At 43.7% G+C, this 23,402-nt stretch overlaps 1 long non-coding RNA gene across 1 annotated transcript in view; it reads right to left on the reverse strand.

The window, feature by feature from the left end:
- The window catches only part of LOC136786533 (uncharacterized), a 44,802-nt gene that overhangs the window by 15,622 nt on the left and 5,778 nt on the right, over nucleotides 1–23,402 (reverse strand). Inside the window, exon 2 of the long non-coding RNA XR_010825437.1 lies at nucleotides 16,194–18,394. This is a non-coding gene — a long non-coding RNA (uncharacterized lncRNA). The remainder of the gene's footprint in view (nucleotides 1–16,193; nucleotides 18,395–23,402) is intronic.

Raw genomic sequence — 23,402 nt, forward strand, 5'->3', positions numbered from 1 at the left:
ACCTGACGCTTCAGTTACCCCAATGCTTTATATTCTTAGGAGATTTCACAAACTAAGCCACAGACAAAGACTATGTATTCCTCCCATTTAGTGCGACCTTGCTGCCGTGCCCACCACACCGCCCAGGATTTTGTTCAATCTTCCCTTGAAAAATCCCACCTATTCTGCTGACTCCTCTAGCAGACAAATCCACATCCCCAAAAAACTCCCCTTTGCACTTCTAGTCACTGGTCCCAGCTATTCTTTTGGCTCCCGCTTCATCATTCTTCTGTGTACTTTGTGTGTGCCCATCAAACGCTGGCCTCTTACTCTACCATGCTGCACATCGTTCGTATAAACTAAATCTGATGAACTGAGAACCTTTCCCCATTAAGTTGGTCTCTGGAGACCTTTAATATTAATTTACTTCATTTTAAGCTTCCAAATTTTGATAAGAAGTTGGCAAAACCTGAACTTAACAGTCCGACTAGCCACCAAAAGCACCAAGGCCATGGAGAAAATAAAGCAAAATATCAGTACTGCAGCCCCTAAATTACCTTTCTCTTCCACAGCACATTGCAAGGTCGCAGTAATTCATTCTCCACCATCTCCCCCTTCATCTGCCTGGCCCAGGGGAAGGCAGTGCGGGAGTTAGGCAAACCATGAAGTCCCGCTTCAGTCCTGTTTTGAAGATTTAAAAGGTGCAAAGGGGTTGATGTTGGCTTTTCAGATGTGGACAAATCTCACCCATTGTACTTAGGTGAACCAAATTCTCAGTGATGCAAACTGAAAATCCTTGCTAAGTATGCACGCAAGAGAAAGAAAAACAAAGACCATAAAGATTTATAGATTGCTTTAAAATGCATTCACCCTAAACCATGAGCTGCTCCTAAAAGCACTACCTACCTGGCTGAAAAGCTGTAGATACCTGAAGGATTCCTTCTGCTGGAGTGTGTGCTTTAGTGAAGATCAACAGAATTAACAAGCTAAACTTCAGAGTATTAGTTCAGTACCTCATAAAAACAATAACATTAAAAGTTTTATGTCTTTGAATTATATGTTTATACTAAAAAGAACTTTTTAGGCCCTAGGGACGTACAGGACCACAGTGGTCCACTTCTTTATACTTAACGCCTAACACTTCTCACTGAGTTACATCAGCTGCTTGCTGCCAGGTCCACAATTGTGGCTACTTCGAAACACAGCCCTTCAAGAGACAAACCCAGCCATCAGCATAAACATTCAGTTGGGCAGGGGTCTACATCTTCACACATGGTTTACCAGGCTGTGCAAACTCTGAGTTGGCGAAACAGACCTACAAATCTCTACAAGAACAAATGCCCTTGCACAATCCTAGTGTTTCCTGCTTTTAGTTAGGATAAAAATGAGGAGAAATAGCAGTCTCCATGGCACTTAAAAGCACGTCCACTTTCACTACGTCAGAAGTGGGATCATGAACAGAAGTGTGTGAAAATAAAATGCACAAACATCAAAAAATAACAACAGATCATATTTTGTGATCATTTTGTTTCAGGCAGGAAGGCTGAGGCTGGTTCTAATTTGAATCTAACCAGTTGGCCAGGCCCTACCTTATATATTATCTTTGGAATGTGAGTCATTTTGTTGGCTTAGTTATTTCTTCTTCTGTAACATGGCACTCCTGACTGCAGCGGTATGTGGGAGCTATTTTTATTGGGTAGTAGTGAAAGGAAGTGATGGATAGAGCTGGTTGGGAACATTTCAACAAAACATTTTTTCATTAGAATTTCCTAGTTGCTCAAATGTGAAGTTGTTCACACTGAAATGGTTGGTTCCAGCCAATTTTTTATTTGAAAACAAAACTTGGAAAAAAAAAACCAAAATAGCCAATTCTAGTGTTTCTAAACAAAAAAGTTCTGCTGTTTCAGCCAAAATAATTTTGTTTTGAAATTAAGAGAGAAAAATTAAGTCAAAACAGAAACAAAATGTTATTTGAGAAAGACCAGACAAGCCTGATGAAGGAGCCATCCAAAGCATGCAAAGCCAAATACGTCCTCTGCGTAAGTACGTACTTGATTTTTTTCCCTTTAGATTTTAAGTTCTTAGATGTTGTCAAGCCTTTGGCTTTTCATCTCAGTTCAGAACAGTAGTTCCTTTTCATGGCCTCTTCGAGAATTTTAAGAACATCAAAACCCTCCTCCTGCTTCTTTGGCAGAACAAGCAGAGCACTGTATGAGCATGGGCTTGGGAAGGCAGAATCCTTGAAACACCTCCTGGTCAGGGTCATCTTGGTACTGTAGCACACAGTCCCTACCTGATGTGGTGTGGTCAAACGCAGATGGTAAACCACATGTTGGAAACCTACCAGTCCCAGGTGCCCACAAAAGCCAAAAATTAAATGGGTGTATCCTCAATGGATGACCAGCCACTCCTGAGACCCTGCCTTTCCCTGTGGGCTTTTCGTAACAGCTTTCAAAAGCACGGCCAGCTACATCTTAAGCAAAGCTGGCCAGTGATCTAGGAAACTCTTCAATTATAGATGAGCACCAATAAACAGCCAGTGACTTGCTGGAAATTATGAAGTATAAATAATTGAGAAGCAGGGAGTTGGCCCAGAGGTACCCTTCTCTCTTGCTGATTCGTCTTAATGCATTTCCTTGATGCAACTCCCTGCTGTGTACCTAGCACTGAAGGGAGCTGCAGGATAATGGCCCTTGAAGAATATGCTGACCTGCTTCTACATGGAGTTATAAATACGTGACCATCTACCAACCTGAAAGGTGCAACAAAGGCAAGGGGGTTAACTCAGGGAGCCCAATTCTCATCCGACTTCCAGCAAGGAAAGCAGTAATTGCATTTGAGTACAAAGGGGTTCTCCTGTCCCAGTGGAGAACAGTGTCTAGCAGCAGCTTGTGTGAAAGGACTGAAGTATTTATTTGCTGCTGCTTTTGCATGGTGTCATTAAACAGGAGACTCAATTACTAGAGTGCAGGAAGCTGCCCTCAGTTATTTAATGGGCTGACACCCTGAGCCCTCCTGTGAGAGGAAAGAGTTAACTTCAGAGATTCTGGTCTTCCAGCCTCGACAGCTAATGGTCTGCAATGGATTTTCATATAGATGAATCCCAAAATGAGAGAAGCGAGCCTTTATTGGGGCTGCAACTCTGAGGCAGGACATGAAACAAAACCTGAAAGCTCAGCCCTCCGAAGAAGTTTCTTTGTGGGTGAACAGGGCTTTGGCCAGAGCTTCTCCCTTACTGCAACGGAAAAAGATCTTCTGGGTAACACAGAGCAAAATTTTCACCTTTGAGACATTTCTATGGAGCCTGTCAGATGAGAAAATGTTATCAGAGAGGATAATTTCTTCCTGCCCTGCTGGGTCAGAGATGCTGAAAAAAACCAACCCAACAGGAAGATGTAGAGCAAGGACCACAGAGGCTATTTGTATAGAAGCAAGAGCACCTGTCTATGCTCGGTCATGGATGATTCTAAAGGAATTTTATTAACACCCATCAGTTAACAGCTGTCTCACATCTTGCTGCTTATGCCATATTAATGTTTCATATAACTGTGGATGCTGTCACAATGTATATAAAATTTGAGGTCTCACTTAAAACTTGTAGCAAAGGTTCCCATTCAGTAACAAAGCATTGGGTCGTAATTGTATCTATTTTCATGAGCTTTAAATGTGTCACTTAGCTTTATGAAAGTCTTTTGGCTCTTGCACTGAAAAAGAAATGCCTTATTTATCTCAGGTGTACACACTGGAAACAAGGAAAGAAAGAAGCTGAAAGGCAGATGAAGCATCTTCATAAGAAGTTTCTGATAAGACTTTCAGAGCTACTAAGGAAACTGGAAATTAAAGCATAGGATGAATCAGATCTAACTAAGATGTCTAAAACTGAGGTGTCTAATTAAGAGCTAATTCTCCTGTATTTTATTTATAGCCTTGGTAAAAGGGATATGATGTTTGCCTCATTATAAAACAGGCATCTTAGACCAGTCATATGAAGTGCCCTCTGGAAGTGTCTGATTGTCACCACTGACTCACATCAAGTGACACTACAATGCTTTCTTCCAAATTTTAGACACTTAAAGGAAGGTGACACAAATGAACTGTTTAAATTCTCATAAGACACATTTCCAGTTCTATCACAACAGGCAGGCCTCCGTGAATACTGCGCGTCACCCCTTGATGCCAGAAAGCTCACATACGCTGGTCAAAAGAAGAAAAACAAATATTTAAAAAAACAAACCAAAATAAAACAAAAAGGTTCAGAAAATCAGGGGGAAAGAAGGCTGGGGATGGCTACTGCTTTGCTCATGCGGTCCACCTGACCACAACTTTTTTTCAGCCAAAGAGAGCTCAGAAGTGTGGGGATTTCTAGGGACTCCTTCAGGCAGCAGAACGAGGCTAGCATGGAGGGAGGCTGGGTTTCAGGTAAGACGTTTTACCCGGTCTTCTGAAGGGCTTACTTCATTCTAAATTATTCCAATCAATAATGGCACAATATTCTCTTTTACATGAAGATAATCATGACAATTTTAAAACATCCGTGTATGTACAGTTATACACAGAGGGGTTAGGATCACCTGAGAGAAGACTTCTTACTCCTTTAGCACAGCACAGAGCACACCAACATCTCGCCGTGTGACAAAGATGCATCATAGCTTACTGAGCAAATAAAGTAAACATTCACGCAGGGGTAAATTTAGCTGTTGGCAATAATCAGGAATTTCTTATTAAAGAAAAAAAGCATGTATTCTGCCCCCCCAAATACCCGAGCAGTCCCCTCAGCCCCCTCCCGCACAGCAGAAGCGAGCAGTTTGCAGCAAAGCCAGCTGCAAGAAAGGAGACTTAAAAAAGCATCAGGCGGCCGCAAGACACACAAAATCCTCCTGGACTAATGAGGTGGCTGCAGAAGGAACTTGGAGCTGGCAGTGTCTCCAAGGCCAGCATCAGGGCAGGATGGGCTGATGAAGTCTGAGTAGATGCCACAGCTCGTAGCTTTTAAGGTCTAAGTAAACAGTGTAAAGGGACATGGAACCAGGGCTCAGTATGCAGATTTTGCTCCATTACATTTCTGAGCTGTTTTTTCTCTTTTCACTCCCAGCTATGGAAGACGCCAAAGCTGTTAAATATCAAGCATGTATAATGGGAATCCCATAAGCTGGGGGAATGGCCAGGATTCAAGGATATGTCCAGAGCAGAAAAAAAAACAGAAAGAAAACTAAGAAAGAAAGAAATAAGCATGGAGACGTGGGTGGATGAGGAGGAGGAGGGGGAGAGATCAGACCCACATCTTCTCTTTTGTTGTTCTGTTTTTTCAGGTCATGGTTTAACAGCACCAGAGTTGTTATTACTGCTGCTTTTGCTATTGTTATTATTAATTATAGCTTTTACCCTTGGTCCTAAGAATCCGTAAAGAACACAGACCCGTTTATGCTAGATACTGCAGGTGAGCATGCATGCTGCTGGCCAGAGGTCTCCTCCGCAGAGCTCTCTCTGGGCTCTGGGCAGAGCACAATGTATGTCAGCCCAGCATCAAAGGAAGCAGGGGTGCCCCCAGACCTGCCCCACTCCTTACCAGGCTGCTGTCACTGGAAGAGTCTTGCCCCAGCTGCTGGACACTGCCCTACTTTCTTTCAAAGACAGCTTCCTTCTGGGCACCAGACTGCATCACCAGCACAATGAGAGCAAAAACCAGCTCCTGCCTTGAGGTCTAGGGGTGACACGTAGCAGATGATGGCATGGGAGGCTGTGCTGTGCTCCCCATGCATCCTAAGACAGGGTGTGAAGGTAGGACATGGTCATAGAATGAGATAGGAGAAGAGTGCGTAATACAGTGGGTTTTGAATGATGCCGGAGACTCATTAATCTGATAATCCAGTCATATTCTCCAGACTGGCAAGAAACCCCTTATCACACAGGATTTCTCTTAATGCAGCCTCAAAACTCACAGCCTACACATAAAAAAATATAAAGGCCATTGCCTTTTTCCCATACTACTTGCATGCTTTTAATACAGGGGACAGGCTGAACTGGGGAATCCCAGCACAGTCCCAATCCAGTGGAGCTGCAAGCATTAGGCATTAAGAGCAGTGCAGTTGGTCAGAAGAAAGGGTCCTGCTACTGCCCAGGCTCCAGCAGTGCCTGGGGAAGGCTGGAAAGAGCAAAGGGACTGATGGGATCCCTCGGGACTAGACACAGTCTCACATTTTAGCAGTGAAAAGCTACTAGCACTTGCACCGAAGGGAGAACAATAGCAACAAACAAAGCCTTTGTCTTTGCCCCCTTTTTAGAGCCAGGTCCTTTCTTTCCATCCCATTCTAACACCATCAGCTGGGATCCTGAGTACCTAACTCTGGTTAATGAAACCATTCCTCAGTATTTTCCAAAAACATACTGTTTTTTTTGCCCCACTTTTTTTTTCCCCTGCTGGTAATTAACTAGCAACTTAGATAGGCCCCGGACAAGCAAAGATGGCAGGAGGGAATCCTCTGGAAGAGGTAACAGGAGAGTCAGACAAAAAGCTCACAGTAAAGAAAGATAAACTGATAGAGCAGCTCATGTTATCTCACTGAAGATTCAGTTGACCCGTGCGTTATTTTTAAGCATGTTTTGTGAATTAGATACTATTTTCTGCATTTAAAAGATGGAAGAAATGAGGTACATGGCCAACTAAGTCCTTTGTTCAAGATTACAGAAATCTGAGGCAGAACCAGGACTTCAACCCTGATGCTATGTGTGCACATCCTGATAGTACTAATCCCAAGGCAGACTTGTTGAAGTCTTAAGCTTACCTTCAAAAAATCATTGTATCTGAACTATACTAAGAAATCTTGAAGATGCTCTTTGCTCACTGTTTACAGGGAAAATACTCTTGAAACGTGAGCTTACTTCTAAAATGTTTAGTTAAAAAAACAAAAAACAACAACAACAAAAAAACACAACCAAAGCCTCCAGAAAATAAACGGAGGCTCTGAGGCTCTCACATAACGTTGTGATTCCAGAAGCTGGCACTTCACACCAGAGCACACACTTGCACGCTGCATAGTTTGCAAGCTTGCAGAAAGAAAACAAACCTGGCAATGCTGCAGACAGACAAGGCTACCAGAAAAAAGTAGCAGTTCTTCCCTTCCCATTCCAGTTTGCTTGGGTTTGTGTAGGAAAAATGCACTAGGAGGAGGGAGGGGGAAGAAAAGCTATTTTTATTTCCTCAGCCACTTAGCTAAGAAATACATCAGCAAATGCAACTTGGCCCAGGTCTATCGATAGCCATAAAGAGGCTCCTCCTTCTCACCAGCATTTCTTTCTGCTGGTTTGCTTAGTTTGCACAGGTGAATCTGAAGTACAGTTGCTGCTGAATCCCTGATGAAGCCACTTGATCTCAGCACAGCTCTGATTAAACAAGTGACTGTTTTCAGTCCATCAGTCAATGTCAAATCTCAGACAGAGACAAGCACACTGCGAAACCCTGTGGCTTCAGCCCCGACTCACTGGCCAAGTCCTGAGGATCAGGACGGAGGCGTGTTTCTGGAAGCGGTTTACATCTTGCACAACAAAAGGAGGACAAATGGAAGGAGGAAAATCTCACCATGCCACTGAGAACCCTGATTTGGAGCTGCCTCACCCCTTACACTCCCAGATTCATTACAAAGATTTGGGAAATAAAGGAACAATTTAATAGGAAGACAAGATGCACTTAAATACACTGAAAAAGAACGGACAAGCACAATTAGCACCATGGTAAGAATCACTGCCTCTTCAAAAACATCTTTCCTTACCTTCTTGAAACCACTTCCCTCTTTTCAGGCATAAGTCCAGAAGGAGAAAAAGGATATTTTCCCTCCTTTTTGATAAAATAATCCATTTTACTGCTTCAGACAAGCTGTTATTCATCTTGAACCTGTCCATCCCTCCCACTGGGAGCTCCAGATTGATTTACCAGCTAATCCGGTTAGCAGCTCCTGCCAGCCACGGCATTCCAACATCCCCTAATACAAAGCAGAGGACAAACTGTGTAGGCATATACGTGTGTGTGACAGAGAGCATGTGTATGTTTGTACATGCATGTGTATCTGTGCGTTTGGGCCAGAAAGTGAGAAAGCAACAAAGAAATTGTTAACTCAGAAGTCCCTTTCTACTCTCAGAGCAGAACTACACTTCCAAGCTGAGGAGCAGAGAAGCTCTAGCAGAAGCTGCTAAATACAAGAACACAATGCTAACAGCAAAGTAGCACCGACTCTGCAGACCTCCTCCATGCCCCCAAGCTTTCTGGTGCTGGTGTGAAAACAATCGTCCGATAATCCCTGAGATTTCACAAGACAAAGTATGGGTGGCAACAACACAGCGTCCTATGAACCCTTATACAGTTTTACCTATATTTGCTGACAGCCCTGCTTCACTCAACTCTCCAGCCAACTAGCAGTATCTTTCCCTTTCCCTCGGGTCAGGCAGCTGGTTACATTACAAGAAAAAAAAAAGTGGCAAAGCTCAAAACTGCTATTGCCACATCTGCCACCTGTGACTCTGGCAGCAATGCTCAGTGAACAAGGAATAAATGAGGTAAGAAGATAAACGAACAGGCTGGTGCTGCCTGAATAGTATCACTGTCCCAGGATTTCCGACTGTACTGCAGTTGAGGTTAAAGCCTCACTGGAGTAGTACTGCAACATTTGGGGCCGTGCCTCCAAAGAAGCATCCCTTTTCTAGGAAGACATTTCTGATAGCTCTGCATCCAGATTCCTATTCCTTGACAGAAGACAAGACTGTTAGAGAGGCCGTGGGAGTATTTGGAAGACTAGGTAAGAAGCAGAAGTGTGGACATACGAAGAGGATGCATGTGCATATACAAGACATGCCTGAGTATATCTTTGTGAGAAAGCAAGTGCGAGTATGTGCCCTTGCTGAGCGTGGAGACATGCCATGCTGTTTGCATGTTGTTACAAGCACATGGGATTGTTTGCAAAATGGCTTCAGATCAATGGGTCGACTCTCCAGTTGCTAAGCCCCTGCTGCTCTGGGTTCGCTATTCTTATACCAGGAGCTGCTCTAGCTGTACCGGGAAGGTACAAGAGCAGAGAAGCACACTAAGTGGGAAATGAGCAAGTGTCACGAAACAAAATCAATAGCCTGGAGCCAAAGCTGTTTCTCTCCCTTTCCTGTCTCCGATTTGTGTGTGTGCATGCGTGTGTGTGTGTGTGTAACTCCACGGCTTCTTTACCTCCTCCATTCCCTTCTTTCCCTGCCACTGCAAATGTTGCAGAGCATGATAATGAAAGCTGGTGTCCAAGCCACCAGACAAGCCCATCACTGCAATCAGAACAACTGCGCGAGATAGCAGCCTGCAGGCTCATCAAGCTGTCCTGACGCTGGCCAGCCTCGTGCACATGAAGATGCCAATCTCGCCTCTCTCCCATTCCTCCTCCTCCTCTTTGGCAGCCCAGTCTCCTCACCCTCCTCCCGCTGCCACGCTCCCTTCCTCGCCCTCCCCCTCTCCTCCATCCATGCGCAGCACCAGAGGAACGCCAGCCTGGGCCACATCCCAGCCTTGTCTCTTAACGATTGTGATAGGAAATGCCCAGCAGGCTGAATCTTTCCTAGAAAAGCAAGGGGAGGTCGGAAGGCATATGGTTGCTGTCCTCTGAGCTCCGGGTGACAAGGTCTGTGATGCTGCCTCCTTCCCAGGCGGAAAAGGGAAAAAAAGAGAGAGAGAAAGAGAGAAATATCGCCTGCCTGGGCTTTGGGAAATCACAGGCTGCTCCCAGTAGTGAGCAAACCTCTCTGACCCTGTGCCACACTGCTGGGCACGTATCACACCATGCTGGCATAGCAGAGGCTGGCATTGTCCTAAAATGAGAAGTTAAAAATGCAGAGAGCCTGAAATCTCTCAGCTTGTCTGTTTAACACAGTCATGGGGTGCTCCACTCTTTGAGAGAACAAACATCGGGCTGCCTCTCCTCCCTGACCTAGAATCACAAATTTTTAGGCACATTTGGTACCAAAGATGAATCTCAAAGAGAGGACAGAAGAATATTCCTGTGTCTTTGCAACTTCTATTGTCATTGCTGGCAGATGTTTTGCCCAGTTCCATACACATCGTTACTTAAAACCCTGCTGGAACCAAGAGTTACCTGACTGTCCAGGCTGTGAGCTGGGCTGAATGTCTAGGCTGTTCGTTACGGCAAGAGCAACGTGCTCTCTGGAGAACAAGCTCACCGCTGCACAGGACAGGAAAGGTGGGCACAGAGTTGGCAATGGGCTGCACTCCGCTCAGAGACTCGCTCTTCCACTGGACAACCAAATTCAGCAGCTAAAAAGAAGAAGGACAACACTTCTTCTGCTTGCTGTATAGACCCTGTTGCAACAACCCCTGTCCTAGTCATCTGTGCCACTGGCATGAAGGGAAGTTAGCAGTTTTGCATTTTAACCCTAAGTATAGGGCGAGTTTGGGTTATTGCACTGTAGGCCTTCTACAGGGTTGTCTTTCACCAGCAGCGTGTTCTCATAAAACACAGAATGGAACTACACGTTTCCCCACTAAACGAGCACAAGGGCTCTTCTTTCATACAAATGAGTTCTCTCAACATATGAATTCACTGATCTCTCTTACTGAAGCTACATAAAGCTTCTTTCCAAACCATACACCTCACCTTTAATAATCAATATTTCCTTTCCACTTGCTCAGCTTTCAAGGTCATATGTTGAACAGATTATTCACACTTTTAGAAATCTCCTCTTAGGCTGAGGCTAGCACTGACATTATGAGGAATTTAAAGCAAAAACACACTGAACCCAGCTTGGGGTTGACTTGCCAATGGAATCTTAGGCCAAAAAAAAAAAAAGAAGAAAGTGCTATTTGTCCAAAGTAAAACGGTAAATAAAATCATTTCTAGGCTTTTAAAGAAGCTATTACATACAGCAAAGTAAAAGAAAGATTACTTGATGACAGTGGCCTTTTAAAATCTTACAGAGAGCAGGAGCACTAAGCAGTTAGCCAAAGGCTATCTATATTCTGCTACTCTTACACGTGCTCCTAGCTCCTGCTTTAGAAAATGTCCTTTCACAGTCATGGCACTGTATTCAGAACACGGAACAATTACCTGTAATCCTACACGCCATCATATCCATTGATTCCATGCAGTAGCTTTTAAAAATATTTATCTAAATGGGATTCGAGCATGCTGTAATACTAGTCTGCATTTGGAACGCAGTGCTAACTATAAGCAGAATGAAACAGAAGAAAAGTTCAGGAGCTTTTTGTTGTCTTTTCTTTTAAACACAAAATGTCTTCATTATTAAGATGATTTTATCCTAGAAGCAGAGAAATAGATTACTTACACCAAATGCCAGCGAGCACCATCACCTCTAGGAAGCTGTGGCTAGCCACAGCACTAAACAAGGTATTTGCTGCAGCTGAGCTTGTGCCAGAGTCTCCATACCTGCATGGGGAATGCATTGGTTTGGACAGGGCTGAGTCTAGCAGAAAAACCCAAGAGCTCGCCAAGTACAACAGCCCAGATCTGTTCAGTCTCAGTACAAGATGAACTTCAGGTTCAAACATTTCAGCTCTGATATGGAACTGAAAGGGGGCTGTTTCCTGGAAATGATTAAATGGAGCGCACTCCACTGGAAATCTTCAGTGAGATCCTACATCACAACAGGCTGATGCCTCTGAAGACCTTGCTGGACTCCCACCATGATTTGGCCTTAAACCTGAAGTTTCAACACCCAGTTTACCACCCCCACCAGAGTGCTATTCTACCATTAACTACTGTTTTACCTTCAACACCATTTTTACCCAAGGACCTGAAAGCGCTCTACCAATATCAGATTTAACAATTCCAGTCATCCCCTGTCTTGGAGGCAACTAAGGCTTATTGCCCTTCTGTGGCAGACAGATACATTACTCACAAGGAGTTGACATGAGATGGAGAAGGTCAAACAGTAATGAAGTAGCAGTGGTTTGGAGGAGAACCCAGAAGTCCAGTAGCCCAGACCCCTGTTTAATCTTGTAGACTTCTCTATAACCAGTTTTTATGTTTCAGAAGGAAAACAAGAGTAACGACTGTGACTTATCAAATGTCTAAAAAGAAGTAGGGAAAAAAAAAACAAGTGTGCTAGGCTGTCTGACTATTACAAAATGGTGAGCACTTTTGCATCCCTTTCTCTTGCCATGTCACTAAGAATTACAATCTGCCTAAATGCCTAAGCACATTGAGAACATATAATATTAATTTTAGTGTCAGAAGTCCCTTGGAGATCCAAGCTAGATCTTGTTTCCTAAAGTAGCTCAGGGAGAAGAGACTGTGACTACAATTTGCCCATTCTTTCATCAGCACCACACATTTAGAGTATTTTCATTTCCAGCTGAAGGGGCAGACAGGAGCCACCTGCACAACGCTCCTGATAGTCATGACATGTTTGTGACAACACAGCAAGGGCAAGTGACAATATGCTCTAGCATTACTCCACAATGGAGACTCCTAAGATTTGGAAAGATGAACAAAATTCAAAGCTTAGTATACCTGACTGTGTGTGACCACTGCAGGTCACTGCATCTCCCTTCAGCTTGGCAAGCTCGCGGCTCAGTTCACACCGAGAGTCTCCCATTTTAATGATTTCTCTATTTTCTGCTCTGCTAGAGTGTGATCACATCACTTGCCAAGGAATTTCAGCTCCCCTTACTTTCAGTGGCAAATGCAAGCCCTCTCTGTCCCTACACGAAGCATACGCTCCCTCAGAGGCCACCAAACGAAGCCTTCGAGCCATGTACAGAGTCTGGCTGCGAGCGTCTTATCTCTACGTGTTTCCTGGGCCAGGAACGGGTTAAAGCTATCAGGGCAACAACAAAAGCGAAGATCCTGAACATCATTTCATGCAAATGACCTTTCAGTGGCTTCCTGTTCGTTCACTGTGCTCTTGTCTGCCAGGGCCCCGGGGCCTTCAAAACCTGGGGCTAGATTTTAACTCATCTCCCCTTATCTGCTTGACTGACTGTCAGCCTCGCACATCTCCCCGCTTGTGATGAAGGCCTTAATTAGTGCTTGTCTGTTTACCCTTTTCCTATTGCCACCTCTCTTTTCCTCTCCCTCTCGCTATTCTCCTTTCTCTCTCCCATCACCCTCAGGCTTGTTTGCTTAGCTGGGCATCTCTTGTTTACTCAGTAGGGAGGTTATTATATATGTAAATAAAGGAAGCCAAACTCCACGGAAAATAAAAATATATCACATAAAAGATAAAGAAATATCAACACAGAAACATATTCTCACATTCAGAGACATCGTTAGAGCTGGCCTCTATCTTTTTTCTAAGAAACAAAACCATTTTGCTGTCTTCTGAATTCAAAGGCAGTTAGGAAACTGAGCTGCTTCCCCCAGATTCCTTTCCTTGGAGACTTTATTATCACGAAATATGGACAGTGTGTAGTGATCACATCCCACCCACCTGATTTGATGTCTCTGGAGCAGACACCACCTACTTTCAATTAGCTAGTAGCAGCGTGCACTGCCCCACCAGGGCTTCTGCTCTGAGAAGGTATTAAAAAAATGTGAAACCTACTCAGCTTTTGTATGATGAAAGAACATAGGATGCAGGAAGATCAGGTAGGTTTCTCCTCCTTCAAATTATGTTGGCTACCAATTTGCTGTAAAAATTATCCAAAGAAATTGAAAGATACAGACGAGAAAGAAGGATTAAAGTCAGGTTGAGCACCCAGCTTTCTAGTTTTGGCTCTCACATGTTTGTATTTTTTAGAATTATGTGGTCATCTTAGTGTAGAGGTCTGATCGATACATAACTACAGTCTGAAGCCCCTCAGACAAGGTCCCTGTGCTAAGCATGGCAGAGCCACATACACACTAAGAAATCACAAACACCTTGAAGATTCCTTGAACAAGCCAAGACACAACATGGAAGGATAAAGCCAATCTCACACAGCAGTTTACTGCCAGACTCAGAGGCAGAGCATGCACCTTCCGAATGCCAGGCTAGTTCTTATCCATTGGACCTGACTCTCCTTACTGGCCATGCTGTAAATGACGTGCTAAAACTCGTCTGCTTCCTACAGCTGCTCATCAGTCAGCCCTGGAATGTCTTGTCCTCAAGCAGAGCCTCTTTGCCCCATACCCCAGGCTTCAGACATGTCCTCCAGGCTTTCTGAGTGGCACAACAAGAAGCCATTTGAAAATCCATGCCAAATACACCACACCACTAGGACTGCTTACAGTTTTAATGTGTCTGCCCCTCTGATGTACCCCTCACAAAACACCTCTCCATGAACAAAATGCTGGGAAGTTTTGATGAAAACAAAGTCAGTGCCCTTCAAAAACGAAGTCAGTGCCCTTCTGCATAGGGGGCAGACAAAATCAAGAACTTGTGATGTTGAGGATACGGTGACCATGGTTTCACAACCTTCCCAATAAGCAGGGAACTAAAGCTAGCCTGGATGGTGAGAATTATATTTTATATCCATTAAAAAAGGGATGCAGCCTGCGTTTCCACAGTGACATCAGACAGCTGAGAAATCTTACCTGCAGAGCTTCTCCTGACACATTCCTCCCTAATAAAAGCTGCTTCACACCTGTAATACGGCTCATAAAATTTGCTTTGTAGCTAAACGTTTAGTAAAACTTCTGCAAGGCTTACAGGACTAAAGTGTGAACGTGTGTAGCTGTTGTGATCAAAAGAGGACCTGTGACTATTCACTCAAACACACAATGCAGTCTGGAGTCCTGAGCTTTTTAGACTCTTGCGGGTGGAGTTTCAAGACTTATCAAACCTCACAGGAAATAGCAGAGTTCAGGGGCTGCCAAAGAGCAAAGGACAGAAGAGAACAGTTCTCCCATTAGCAAGTAAAAGCCATTAGCTTGAACAGAATAACGTGCTCACGTCATGAGAGAGGGGAAGGGAGAACTGGATGGAGGAAAGCTGGGAAGGAAGCATGATGAAGACTGGGGAGGGAGAGAAAAAAGCAGAATAAAACCCCTTTTTCTCTTTCTGACAGAGGATTACCAGGATAAAAATCATTCATGTTTCGGAATAACTCATACACTGTAGTGCTGTCTGGAACAGACAGACAGATATGGAGGTTTGAGGCTAGAGAGAAGAGAGAAAGACAGACAGACACAGGAGATCTCAGCATAAAAAAGAGAAAGGAATGTGGTAATACAGGGATAGATGGAGACAGGGCTGGTGAATGTCCGGAAGACAGTCACAGGCCTGGCCAAACATGTCCTGACCTATACAGCAGTTCAGCTCAATACAGGAGACAGACAGCTGTGCCAGACACCGTGCCGGGCAAGGCAAGGCCATCGGTTCAGGCAACACACCACTCGCTCTGCTCCCTGCCAGCTGCACACCAGCACTGTCACTGTTTTCCTGGGACTTACTTGGGATAAGGATCCTCGTAACAGATCCAGTAAAATTCATAGCAATAGGGTAGAAATATCAAGGGAAAGAAACTGAGCCAATGTATTTCTTGTGACAGTTTGTAATATTTCTGGGTTACTTCTTGAAGACTTGACATTTTTACACCTGAACTGAGTGGATCCACTCCCAGTTATGAACAGTTCGTGAATCAGAGACACGAGGTCATTTTTAATTGGGTTGAGAGACATTTCAGGGTCAGTTTGCAAGTATTTGTAAAAGGTGAAATTTTAGAGACTACTTACTCATTAACAGGGTGTGTATGCAGGCACACAATTAACTGCATTTCAGAAGATGATCAGGAGTGCTAGCTGCCTGTTGGGGCCTGAGCTCTAAGATCTCAGTTTGTCTTGATAATATCTTCTAAGACCTGAACATTGCAAGAGGTTGCGTCACTCCATGGCTTTAAATACTAGTGACACACCAGGTGAGAAACACCACACCTCAATCTCAGCACTCAGTATGAACCAGGGCATTCAACGCAAGCGGGAATTTATTTCCCTTTGGCTTCTAAGGTTAAAGGGCTGGAGCCTTCTCAGCCTAAAACCCACGTTCATCAAGACTACCCATGCTGAAAGCACTGACGTCAAAGGAGAAAACAGACAGAGAGTAAGTCCTTAATGCACGTGCCTTTTCTTCAGCCAGGTGCTCAACGTTCATATGATCCTAAAAACCGTATCTCAGCAGGTATGAAACACCAGGCTCTATTTTACAAACAGTGAGATCAAGTCTCCATGGCCTGAAAAAAGCTTAGAGAAAAAAGCAAGAGAAAAAGGCCTGCTCATTCCTCCTCTCTGCTCACCTACCTTAAGAGCGAAGGCAGCTGCTGCGGGCAATCTGAGCGATCGGCAGGAGTTCTTGTGACAGACGAATTATTGCCTGGGCACAATCTCTTGACCTTGGTCAGGGTAACCAGGAATTGCACAAGTAGTCAATAAAGACTGACTCCAAGAGCTGCTTTTACATCTTTCTCCTTCTGAAAAGGTAAAAACAGTCAATTGCCGCTAAAACACAGCATACAAAAGCAGCAAACCCAGACTGATGCAGCTAATTAAGAATAGAATTAACAGACATACATTTACATTATAAACCAAAGCAGTGGTCCTAAACCCCACCATCCTATCTCCTTGACAGACGACAAAATAGCTCTGCCTTTTATTGGGCATCTGCCAATAACTACTACCTCTGAAGCAAACATCAATGACTTTCTGACCACTAAGCCATTTTTAGTTACCAGGTACTGAAATATAGCCCAGGACTCTGTAATTTCTGAGATGACATGCAGCACTTAATTGTACAGATCAGGGGGTTGTTGTTCCACTCCTGCCTCCTTCTGTCTGCAAAAAGTTCACCAGAAATGGAAAAAAAAAAAAAAAACACCACCAAAATTTTCATAAATGACACTTGGGAGTATTAGTTGAAGAGCTAGAAATTAGTTGCCAAGTAAACCCCAGAGGATGCTTGTTTAACTGCAAGCTTAGACCTTTATCTTTAATTCCTCCAGAGCTCTTGGATGCAATCCAATTAGTCCTTCCAGAATACTGCTTCTTGACACCTAAGTGTCTCACCTTTATTACCTGAAAAGAGTAAAGCTGCAGTGGTAACCATTGCCAGCATCTGCTGGAAAAGAAGAAAGATGAACCAAAAGAATATTTAGCTGCTCTGAAGTTTTACTTTTCTCTTTGACTGCTTCTCTTCCTCTTGCAGAGATCTGAAAGATGCCCGTTAACCCTCAATAGACCTCCTTCTACTTCAAATGCTCAAGGAGTTTAGGGTCATTTTCGTTCCTTCAAATGTATTCCTATGTTATATTCCTTACGTTAGTAAGTATTCCAGACCAAACAAGAGCATTTCCACACTCACAAAGTTAAGTTTCCACATACAGTAGGTGAAGTTTACTGTTAGCCTTAATATTGAGCCGTATTAACACTAATAGAAAGAGATGCTTCAGTTATTTTGCCGCTCTTTCCTCTAGACTCCTGGATTTCTTCTGTATTACTAGGTCTCTATTCACGTAGTATTTCTGGTAGAACCCTGGTGAGTAACTTTTTTCACTTTCATTTTTCATTTTTCTTTTACAGCTAACATTTTTAATGTTTTCTGCATTGAATGTTCTGGTTTCACCTACGCATTAGGAATACAACTAACCACAACAATATTCTCTTAGAAGTGCTTGGGCATGCTTCGCATCCCTCATCTCTACTATGTTTGGTCTAATTATTTCTATTCAAGTGTTAAGAACCTCTACTTGTTTGGGAAACTGACCTACTAGTAATTTCCACGTGATGAATATACATAATTTTCTTAAGAACTAAAATTCAGTTTTTGATGTAATATTTGATTTCCCACCATCTTTCCTCTTCAATGAAAAGAAGGGATAAATCTAACCCCCAAAGCCTCAGAATGCCCAAATTTCACAGATTTAACTACTGTTCAAAAATCTTCTCCTTCTCAACAGCCAGCACCAGAAATCTTGACAGAAGGCCTAATCCTTCCCCAAAGGTGGGACGTCTGCAATTAATGCTCATCAGGGCAAATGGAAGAGGACAGAGTCACTGCAAAATGCACCACTGTGAACTTCTACTGATGCCTGACACCCATGGAGCACTCCACAAACATACATGCAACAAGCTTTGCAGCACCCCTGCCAAGTACAGAGCACCACTGCCCAATCTTCTCTGGGAGGAGAGAAATGGCAAAAGAAAAAGATGAGTCCATGAGTGGGCTAGGAATAAAACGTATATCTACCAGTGCTCAATTCCAACACCTCCACTGCAGTGTCATACTAGGGATGACATTCCAGCATGCATTAACCTCCTGGCTTCTGCCCAGCAAGCTACACAACAAAAGATAAACCTCACGTGTTATTGCTGGGAACGACTGAGAGCAGAGTGGCTGAAGAGAGCAGCGGATCTAAATAAGCACGTTGCTGCAGTCTACACTCATCTTCCACTGCTCAAAAAGACAGCAACATACAGACGGCTCCAGCTGTATCTATATTCTGTTCCTATAACAAAAAGAACAAAAAGAAAAAAAAAAACATGAAAAAAATATGGGTAAATAAAGGCAAAATAGTCCTGGACGGTGCTGGAGGCAGATCACACACAAAATAAAAAAAAAAAAAATAATAAAAAAAAAGGTTTAACCAGTCACAGCTAGGGTGGTTGTGACGTCTTTGGCATCTTGTAACACCCTGAAAATCCGTTATGCTTCTCTTGTTGTGAGTTATCAGAAACACTTTCAGAGCAGTAAGCCACGGCACCAAATCAGCACTCACGGGTCCCTCTGACTCCTCAAATGACCTCAAAATCCCTTGAGCCAATTCTGCTGATCCACAAATCTGAACAAACAGATGGATATAGATAGTTGAGAGGTAGCTTCACTTGCACTCCTAGCTAGCAGGATGGAAACCTCTCCCTTCTGAAGTCCTTTAGACACATCAGAATGGGACTGTACCCCAGTTAACAAACCCCACTGCTCAGCAGGAAACACTGGGTCAGGTACGGGCCCATGGTAAAACACCAAGTATTTTATACATAATATCATGTAGGTCCTCTTATCTAACTGTTCTAAAATACACTGAAAGATTAAACTGTGTATCCACAGTTAAAATGATCTCAGAGCACACCTTGATTAAAGCTGGTCTGCAAACAGTTTCTGTACAAAGTTTCATAATGACAGAAATACTCCCTAACTGTAGTGAACCATAACAAGAAACTGAAAATTCAGAATCACCCTAAACCAGTAATTCTGGGGGAACAAAAGCTTGTTTAGTAGAGGTTCAAGCTCCTGCTTTCATAGCAACAATTATATTTTTATTGGATTTAATATTTATTTAATTCTTTAGTACATAAGAATGAAAGACGTACAGCTCAGTTAATATTTTGCCATGTCATAAAAAAACTGAAATGGAATTACTTTCAGCAGATTATGTTTCAACCCTGTCAATATTTACATTTTGCTACTTGTAAAAACGAAGGATTTAGGTAGTTCCTGCTGAGCTATCTGACTGAAGCTGACTGCTCCCCAGAACCTCCTGGTGTCCAGAGGACTGCACCTTCCACCAACAACTTGGTTCACTGGACTTTTTTTCCCCCAAACACTTTTTACTAGGGCGAACACTTTTTTCTCCTATCTCCTTCTCTCCTGTCTCACACAGGAGTTGCTCCAAAGGGTGCCTGCAGTCAAATGCTGAGATTGTTTTGTTTCTGCTTTCATGCCAACCTTGCTGATGCCATTACCTTGGCTTTGGAAACGGAGCGTGGGCGCACAGCCAGCTGGCACTGCTTCAGCAGCATTTTCCTTTCTGGAGCTTGGCATATACCACACCAAAAAGACACTTTCCTAGATAGGTTGTGCAACACTTTGTGGGAAAAAGCAAATTAGTTGACAATGTCCCCTTCATGTTCGCAATGGCTCACACTAGAAAATTAATTAAATATTTTCTTCCTGCCACGTGCAACCAAGAATCACAAACTGCCTGCTCTCTTTATGGTTTTGGTTGGGGATGAAGGGAAGATTTGTTTTCCCTTTAATTATTACTTTTTGGTAAAAAAGAACCAACCAATGAAACAAAAAACAAATACCAATAAACCAACAAGAGCATCATATACTGAGAGAGCAGGAGAGAAATGATCCTGAGGACAGGAGCCCCCATGCACATAGACTATAACTCACTGCTAGGTAAAAGTCAGTGTAATACTTAATCCCCGCTTAGAGGTCAGCGGTGAGGGCGAAGCAAGCATAGGGAATTGCTTCTCCTCCACATGGGCTAAATTCACTTATGAAGAATAATAGCTACACCAGCACAGAACACATCCCTGCCTCTCTAAACAGCTCTCCAAGTCATGCTGGCCCCTCTGTTGAAACTGTCCTAGTGCATGTTACCTCCCATCCCAATCAATAACAGTGATGATCTTCCATCAGACAAGCTTCTTTAGGTATTGGCAATTAAATCAGTGGACCTGTTTTATACCGGCTTCTTAAATCTATCGGAGAATGACTTTTCTCTTTTAACCATCACAGCCAGAACTGAACAAGTGGCAGAGGTGAGAACTTCTGCAGTCTGTGCCATGGACAAAGGGTCACCCACCTCCTTTCTGGACTGAACTTTTCAGTGGGAAACCCGCTACTGGAACACACATCTCAAGCTGTAGGGAAAAACATAGAAAAGAGATACAACATTCAAATCCTCATTATCTGTTCTTTATCTTACAGCTCTTTGACTTGCCCTGTTACTGGGATTATTGCTGCTGCTGCTTTGAATTTTCTTGAGCACAAGCCACTATCTTTTCCCATCTATCCTACAGACACCTGCCAAGACAGAAGCTCCAGAGGAAGAAGCAAGGAGACACGGATGTGAACATGACCTTTCCTGTTTCCACCTCGACTTACGTTACACTGCGTCTTTGGCACAAGCCCCAGTTAAACATGCTTTTATTTCCCTACAGCTAGCATCATTTCAAAATCAGATGGCCTAAAACAGCAACTGGAGAACAACCCTCAGACAGTGCAAAGATGGGCACGCTCCCTAACAGGAGAATTGTCCTATACAGGTTGGAATCTGTTCGGTGTTAGGCTCTTCTGGGTTTATTTTAGTGCTGCCCCTCACCCCACCATCCTGCTCCTGCTGGGCTCCAGGCAAAGGTAACAGAGGAGGAGGAAGGCTGCGATGAGGGAGTATCGGTGGAGGAAACGGTACCAGGAATTTTAGTCTGCTGGGCGCGATGCACTTGAGTGCAGCTGACAAACCCAACTGCAGGAGACTCCCTTTGATGCTCTCTCCCACTACCGCATCACTCCCTAGAGCAGCAAGTGCCCTATATCTGCGGAGAGCTACGAGCCACTGTTTTCTGAACACAATGCCAGAGTTACTCAGGAAAAACAACAACAAAAAAGTCTGTCAATGAGAACAGACTCAAAGAGGGCATTTCAAAAATTACACACAAGCAGCCATTTACTGTACGTGGAAAAGCCCAGCCAGTCTAGTGCTGCAAACGTAAAAAAGCCAAGAGAAGTGAAACCAGATGGTATAAACGTGGGGCCTCATGCCTGTCACCACCACCATGAACAGACTGACATGACCCAAAGCTCTTGCTGTGGCTGAAGCCATGGCTAGCTTTTGGCTCACAAGTTGCCTACTGCCTCTTGTTTCCAGATAGCTGGTCTATAAGGTATAATACCACTGAGGGCATGGCTGAATAATAAAAGGAATAATAAAGACAAAAGGGAAAATGCCAAAGGGAAAACAAGAAGAGATCCCGGGCAAGAGGCCGCAGACACCAATGGAGGAATTGCACATGGGGGAGTTGTCAGATGCACCTAAATCTAGGATAACTCTCTTTTAATTCCCACTAAGAGGAGTCATGCAACTCCCAAGTGACTTTCTAAACCTCCAATTTACTGGAGAAATATGTAATTGACTAGCAGCTACTGGAATACAAGAGACAGAAAATATAAAGAAACTGTGTTTAGGCACTCTGTCAATAATAAAATCCATAATAAATGTTTTTCACATCACCCTTCAGCATGTAGCCAGTGACTGTGTTTAGGAATAAATGAATAATTTCTCAGGTGACTTTGATGTAAATTGATCAAATTAAATAATAATTTCATGTTGACTGAATTGCCTTAACCATAGAGGTTCTGATCCAGAGAGGTACTATTGGGCCAGGGCAGGTGCTCAGCACCTGCCAGGATCTGGCTTTACCTTATCTGTTTCATTACCTTGCAAAGCTAGCACCACGATCCGTTAAACATGCTCCCTTAAAACATGGGTTAAATAAACAGCTGCCAGATTTACTCCTTTTGGCCCTTTGTCTCTTACATATACAGATACATTAGTCTTTTAAGCTTATCCACTGAGATCATTTCCTACAAAGCTGCAACAATCTCAAATTAGATTTTGACACTTCCACGTTCATTGATTAGAATAAGTACAGGAGGCAGCAATGAGAAAGGACACAAACGCTAATGTGTAAACTTCCAGAAAAGTTCTGGGTAATAAGACGTGATGCAAGACACTTCTTGTTACCCACTTCCAGCTTGTAAATGCAGATTAACCTCACCTCAGTCCATTTCACATTCAAAGGAGGTAGCTAGTCTATCCACCAGAGCAACATGAGAGACATCAGGACACCATCACAAATACCATGCTCATCTCCAAACAAGTTAAGTTCCTAATTCATACTTGTGCTTGGGAGATCTGCCTGTCCAAGCTTCAAGAGAATACCTGTATTTTCCTCATTTTTTTAATCAAAAGGAGTGTGCTGAGTGCTCAGTCTAGCTGTAATTATCAGTCATGGCCACCCTCAGCCATAACTGGGGGGCCATCTCCTGCCCAGGGAGCAGAGGGTCTGTAACACAGCCAGCGTTATTCTAACTGCTTGGGGGTGACACTTCCCTGTGCTTCAAATTGCTGCGATCAAAGCTTCTGCACCACTGACACACAGGAGGGCTTATGTAGGCTGCTTGCACTGCCCGTCCTGAAAAGGTCTGAATTTCACTGCGGGACTCCAACCCCAATAGCAGGGAGGTGTAAGTCTGCAAATTCATCCCAGGACTCGAGTGTTTGCTCAGCACTGTAAGTCTAGGTCAAACACAGAGCAAAACTGCCTGCCGCCTCATTTAAATATTCAGTGAACACGGCAAAGATTAACATTTCCTCTCTTGAATATCTAAATATTTGCCCACAATCCCCCTGCTAATGAGCAAAGACAAGTGCTGGTAAGTGGCAAGCAGCATTAAGCCTAGAGTCAATCAAATGAGCCCAACAGGCCCTTCAGCACCACCACAAGGCCCATGCGAGCTAAATTCAAAGCTGGTGGCTTGCAAATGGCCCTTCTCTCTCGCTAACTCTCCCCCCACCATACATCCACACACATTCCTCCCTCTTTCCTCTCCGCCCACTTTTCCGCTCCATAACCCACTCGGGGGCATAAAAAACTGGTACTGAGAAACCTGCCAACTGCTTTAGACTTTGGAACACAAGCTCTGCTCTTGTCAGCTCGGAGCCT

The sequence above is a fragment of the Anser cygnoides genome, chromosome 17 (genome assembly GCF_040182565.1).
Source record: "Anser cygnoides isolate HZ-2024a breed goose chromosome 17, Taihu_goose_T2T_genome, whole genome shotgun sequence".
NCBI lineage: Eukaryota > Metazoa > Chordata > Aves > Anseriformes > Anatidae > Anser > Anser cygnoides.